Source organism: Solanum dulcamara, chromosome 3, assembly GCF_947179165.1.
Source record: "Solanum dulcamara chromosome 3, daSolDulc1.2, whole genome shotgun sequence".
NCBI lineage: Eukaryota > Viridiplantae > Streptophyta > Magnoliopsida > Solanales > Solanaceae > Solanum > Solanum dulcamara.
This window is the reverse complement of record NC_077239.1, coordinates 41,610,687-41,617,133: the sequence shown is the minus strand read 5'-3', so window position 1 is coordinate 41,617,133 and position 6,447 is coordinate 41,610,687. Positions and strand designations below refer to the sequence as shown.

Sequence of the window (6,447 nt, the reverse complement as noted above, 5' to 3'; positions counted from 1 at the left end):
TGCTACGACGTTGGCCTTTCTTGGATGATATAGAATATCAACATCATAGTCTTTTAAGAACTCCAGCCATCTCCTCTGCCGCAAATTTAAGTCTTTCTGTTTAAAAATATACTGGAGACTCTTGTGATCTGTATATATATCAACATGAACACCATATAAATAGTGCCTCCATATCTTCAGAGCATGAATCACTGCTGCTAGTTCTAGATCATGAGTAGGGTAATTTCTTTCATGCTTTTTAAGTTGTCGGGAAGCGTAAGCTATAACTTTCCCGTGCTGCATCAATACACAACCTATTCCCACACCTGAAGCATCACAATAAATAACATACCCATCCGGTCCTTCTGGAAGAGTTAGAACAGGAGCTGTAGTCAACTTCTCTTTCAATAACTGAAAGCTTCGTTCACAGGCCTCAGTCCACTGGAACTTAGCTCCCTTCTGAGTTAATCTTGTCAGTGGTGCTGACATAGAAGCAAATTTCTCTACAAATCTCCTGTAATAACCTGCTAATCCCAGGAAACTACGTACCTCGGTAGGTGTCGTCGGCCTAGGCCAGTTCTTTACAGCCTCGATCTTCTGTGTATCTACCCGAATACCTTCAGCGCCGACAATATGTCCCAAAAATGCTACAGAGGTCAACCAAAATTCACATTTAGAAAACTTAGCATATAATTTCTGGTGTCGGAGTACTGTAAGTACTGCTCTCAGATGATCTGCATGCTCCTCTTTTGATCGGGAATAAATTAGAATATCATCAATAAACACAATCACGAACATATCCAGGAATGGTCTGAATACCCGATTCATCAGGTCCATAAATACCGCTGGAGCATTTGTCAACCCAAAAGACATCACTCTGAACTCGTAATGACCATATCGAGTCCAAAATACTGTCTTTGGAATATCAGATTCTCTTACCCGCACCTGATGATAACCCGATCGCAAGTCTATTTTTGAAAACCACTTGGCACCCTGCAACTGATCAAACAAATCATCAATCCTGGGGAGGGGGTATTTATTCTTTATAGTTACCTTATTCAACTGTCTGTAATCAATGCACATCCGTAGTGACCCATCTTTCTTCTTCACAAATAATACCGGAGCTCCCCAAGGTGAAGTACTAGGTCTGATGAAGCCTTTTTCTAGCAAGTCTTTCAATTGCTCCTTCAGTTCCTTTAATTCTGCAGGTGCCATTCTATATGGGGGAATAGATATCGGATGGATATCTGGCAGCACATCTATGGTAAAGTCTATCTCCCGTTCAGGAGGAAGGCCTGGAAGATCATCTGGGAATACATCTACAAATTCATTAACAACTGGAACTAACTGAATAGTTGGCGCTTCAGCCTGCAAATTCTGCACGCGAACCAGGTGATAAATACAACCTTTTCTAATCATCTTCCTCGCCTTAAGGTAAGAAATAAACTTCCCTCTCGGAGATGCTGTATTACCTGCCCATTCTATCACTGGTTCTCCTGGAAATTGAAGATAAACTACCTTCCGTTGACAATCAACATTAGCATAACAGGAAGATAGCCAATCCATTCCCATAATCACATCAAATTCAGTCATCTCCAATTCTATTAGGTCTGCTTTAGTGCAATGGTCACATATAATTACTGAGCAACTTTTATATACTCGCCTTGCTATAATAGAATCTCCTACAGGAGTAGCTACCTCAAACTGTTCTATCGGTTCGGAATTTACACCAATCTTATCAGCAATCATCGGTGTAATATATGATAATGTAGAGCCTGGATCTATTAATGCATATACAATCTGGGAAAAGATCAATAATGTACCTGTGATGACATCTGGAGACGCCTCTTGATCCTGTCGGGTGGCCAAGGCATAGGTGCGGTTCGAAGGGCCGCTAGAACCAGAAATTCCACCCCGACCTCTACCACGACCTGCTGGTGTAGACACACCCTGCCCCGTGGGGCGCATAGATACCGAAGAAGATGATGACCCAGCAAATGATCCTGTAGGTCGAGCTGCTCCACCTGAATCACCCTTATTCGGGCAATCCTTCATCGTATGGCCTTGACGACCACAAACAAAACAAGCTCCTGTAGCACGATAACACTCTCCCGGATGGTACCTACCACAATAAGAACACGGGGGCCTGGGTGGCCGCATCTGACCAGAACTTCTGTCTAACTGCGAACCGGAAGCCCTAGAGCTCAAACCAGCTCCCGAATATCCTGTGCCACCTGATCTCCGGCCTGAGGATAGTAAAGGCATACTCCGTGCTGGCTGGGTGGGCTGTATGCTACCCTGCTGCTGGAATGGCCTACTTCGGAACTCTCCAAAATATCCAGCTGACCTGGCCCTCTTGGGCTGACTTTTGCCTGAATACGGGCGATGCTGTCCTCTATGTCTGTCCTCCATGCCCTGAGCATATGCCTGAATACGGGCGATGTCCATCCCTGGCTGAGCAGCCATCACCAAACAACTATCCACCAGATAACGATCTAGGCCCATCACATATCTGTGCATTCTGTCTGTCATGTCAGCTACCAGAGCAGGTGCATGTCGAGCCAATGAGTCGAACTCCAAACTATACTCGCGAACACTGCGGCCTCGCTGTCTTAACTGTAAAAATTTGTCCACTCTGGCTCTACGCATCTCAGGAGGCAGGAAATGACTGATAAATGCCTCTGTAAACTCGTCCCATACTGCTGGAGAAGCTAGTCTACCCCTGGACAGCTCCCAGGACTCAAACCAGTTAGCAGCTACCTCGTGCAATCTATATGAAGCCAACTCAACCGACTCAGTTGCAGAAGCTTTAATCAAACGTAAAGTGCGCTGCATCTCTCTAACAAACTCCTGGGGGTCCTCTTCGGGCTTTGTCCCGAAGAACTCTGGAGGGTTACAAGTCAGAAACTCACGAGCCCTCGAACTATCAGACTTGTGTACCGGATCTCCGCCTAAACCGCGTCTGTGTTCCTGTCCAGTCACCAACCTAGTCAATAACTGCACCGCATCCTGCATAGCCCTGCCTTCCGCTCCTGACTGTGGAGCTAGAGGCTCGGGTGCTGGGGCTCCAAATACTGGTGAATCCGCCCTCTGATCTTCAGCTGGGCTGCCCTAATTTCTGGCGGTGTAGCAGAGCTGGCTGTCGGGGGCACAGTCTCCCTCTCAGGCATCGATCGGGCCCTAGTAACTCTGTGCGCCTGACCAATCTCACCGGGTGCTACTGATTTGCCCTTTTGGGTAGCCGTCGTTTTCCTCGGAGGCATTACTGAAAATAATGACAATCATTTCGTTAGGAAAGAATCATCCTAATAATATAGCTCTATCGCACGATCTAAGACAAGAAGAAAAAAAGTAACATCCTAAATGTCTTGTAGCCTCCTGCTTATAGATGTGGTGCACAACACACCGATAAACAAGACTCTACTAGACACGGTCTGTAGACATTCCGAGGACCCAATCGCTCTGATACCACTTTTGTCACGACCCAACCCCGTAGGCTGTGATTGGTGCCCGAGTTGGGCACCCAAACGTACCCTTATCCCAAATTAGTCTATTTTTTTTTCCGAATAAACAAATGTATCGATTAGTAGAAATTGCTAAATATATTATAGAAGTAAATATACGCATGAGAGTTGAAAGGTTGTCACAAAACACACAAAAATCCAAACCATATATCCAAAACCCACAACATAACTCTGTCTACAGACCTCTACAGATGATAACATAGTCATAAGACGGGACAGGGCCCCGTCGTACCCCTGACCAATATATACAAATATACAGAGATAGAGTCAGTACCAAAATACAAGCTCCGAACAAAGGAGCACTGTAACTAACACAGCAGATGTCCTAAACAGGCGGCTCAGCACAACGAACATCGGTACCTGCAGGCATGTAACGCAGCCCCCGAAGAAAGGGGGTTAGTACGGAAAATGTACTGAATATGTAAAGCATGCACTGAACTATATAACATCATAATCTGAATAGTATATGCAAAACATAAAATCAATGTTTAGAATTTCAAAATGCTTATCAAAATCTCAAATCATATATGTACAGACATATGCCATATCCGGCCCCCCTTAGGGACTCGGTGAACAAAGTGTGGTTGCCCTCCCCTCACCGGCACCACGGCACAGCATAACACTAGAGTAGGGAATATCTCCGTAACAAATCATATCATATCAGATGGTCATATCAAATCATATCATATCATATCACAAACATATATGTACATGGCACAGCATAACTCCGTGGCATAATATTTACCACCCCATGGTACATGTCATACCTGCCCCCTCACGTCGGGACACGGCGAACAATGCAGAGAATTACGCACGAAAACATATCCTGGCCCAGGCTCAGTGAAAGAAGTATTGAGGCATCCACGAGTGGAGTAGTGAGAAACTAATGCAATTTAAATCATAAAATATTTATACAGACTCGATGGCATAATTTTGATAACAAAACATAAAAGGAAACTATAATAATAATAATAGTACAAGTACTTCCGATATCACAATGGTTTACGTAAAAATAGTATTTTCCGAATCGTCTCCGTACTTTCAAATTATATTATGGGAATTAACGGAATAATTATTCATATAATATTAGGAAGCATAGCAAAGAGTTTCTAACAAATTCTACCTACCGTAACTCAAACGGAATAACGAAGGAAAATTCGGAATAGTGGGGCCCACCTCGGTCAAATGAGGTGGCATATACAAATCATGTGCGTTAGACTTCATAACCTTATTTAGAGGAGTTTCAAAGTATTCGGAATTTATTTGTGCAAAATCTAGAAGTTTAGACAATTTTCCAAAACTATTCATAATTACCTAATTCAATTCTATTGAATAGAAAAGGGAAATTTTCGAACGTCGATTCCGAAGAGTAGAGTGATTCCCGAGTTTCGTATTCAATCCTATTACATCTAGGACATGCCAAGAGAAGAAAATGTAAAGCTTTACATACCTTTTTGACGTTTTACGGTTGTCCAAATTCAATTCCCGTTCCCTCCAAAATCTACAATTGGTCACATTTACCAATTACTATTCATAAGACTTTAAGAATTCAATTTTTCCAATACTTGTCTACAAAAATTTCGGCAGCATCTCCCCTATATATATAGCAACCCCGAGATTACAACTCGGCCACAATATCAACAACCAAGCCAACAACAACACCAATTTCATCAATAATCAATTTAAACACACCATAATATAAATTGGTGTAATTTTCCAATTAGTGCAACAACTTTCAACCAAACTTTGCATTTCCAAATAAATATAAATATCCCATATCCAAAATAAATTTCAACTCATTCCAACATAAGTAAAAATTATTCCAAGTAAGCTATCCAATTTTTTTTCAATCCCATACTTCACTTAAAAATTCCATAAATACAATAAAAATATTAAAAACTCATTTTCTTTCTCCAACTTCACAACCAACAACAACACTCCATACTTTTAATAACTTACTTCCATCTTCTTATAATATAACACTCAAATTGTATAATTCCTACAAACTCATTTAATACCAAATACACCATTTAAGGTTCCTTATATTCCAAAAATTACAACAACAACTAACAAGCTATGCAACCTTAATTTTTTTTCCATCTCATCACTTAATTCTTATTTCCAACTTCAATTAATCTCATCCAACTTTCATTTTCCAACACCAAATAATTAACATAACCACCATCCAAATACTACACAAAAATACTACACAAAATTTACATAATTCTTACTCATATAAGAACATGTATACATGGCATCATTTTACCATGAAAACTTCCATATTTTCATAAATTCCATACACCTCAACATACTACAACATACACAAACCTTCACAACTTAATAAAATGAATGAATTCTTACCTTTTTCTTCTAACTTCTTCACTTCCAAATCAATGAAACAAGTCTCCAAACTTCCAAAACAATCACACCATGTTGTAGAGCACCCTTGACTTAGTAGGAATACTAGAAAATTATAATTTTTGGGGATAAAATTTGGAGGGTTAATTTTTTCTTGCCATGGCCGAACTCTCTCTTATTTTTGCTTAGAGATTTTGGCTATTCTATCTTCTTCCAATTCTCTTGAACATTCTAGGATTTTATGACTAAGAGGGTTCCATGTGAAATTACCATTTTGCCCCTCACCTTTCCTAATAATTCCAAGTTGAAATTCCACCTTTACCCCTAACCTTTTATGGTATTTCCACATGTGAAATTCCAATTTTACCCCTAACCTTTTATAGTATTTCCACATGTGAAATTCCAATTTTACCCCTAACCTTTTATGATATTTCCACATGAGTAATTCCAATTTTGCCCTTTAACTTTTCCAATAATTCCACCTCCCAACTTAATCAATGGAAACTTGTATATAACAAGACTAAGCATAGTCTTACCCTTGACCTGTTACAAGTATTCCCAACATGTCCTTCGGTGCAAAGTACGG

The 6,447-nt window shown here is 40.8% G+C and overlaps 1 long non-coding RNA gene across 1 annotated transcript; it reads right to left on the bottom strand.

Annotated features, from left to right (window-relative positions):
- Positions 1-3,665: 3,665 nt before the first annotated feature.
- Positions 3,666-6,052, bottom strand: LOC129881628 (uncharacterized). The gene is made up of 3 exons (XR_008765647.1): positions 5,865-6,052; positions 4,954-5,004; positions 3,666-3,863 (listed from the first exon to the last, which is right to left on the bottom strand). It is a non-coding gene; the product is annotated as an uncharacterized LOC129881628 (long non-coding RNA).
- Between the last annotated feature and the right edge of the window lie 395 nt (positions 6,053-6,447).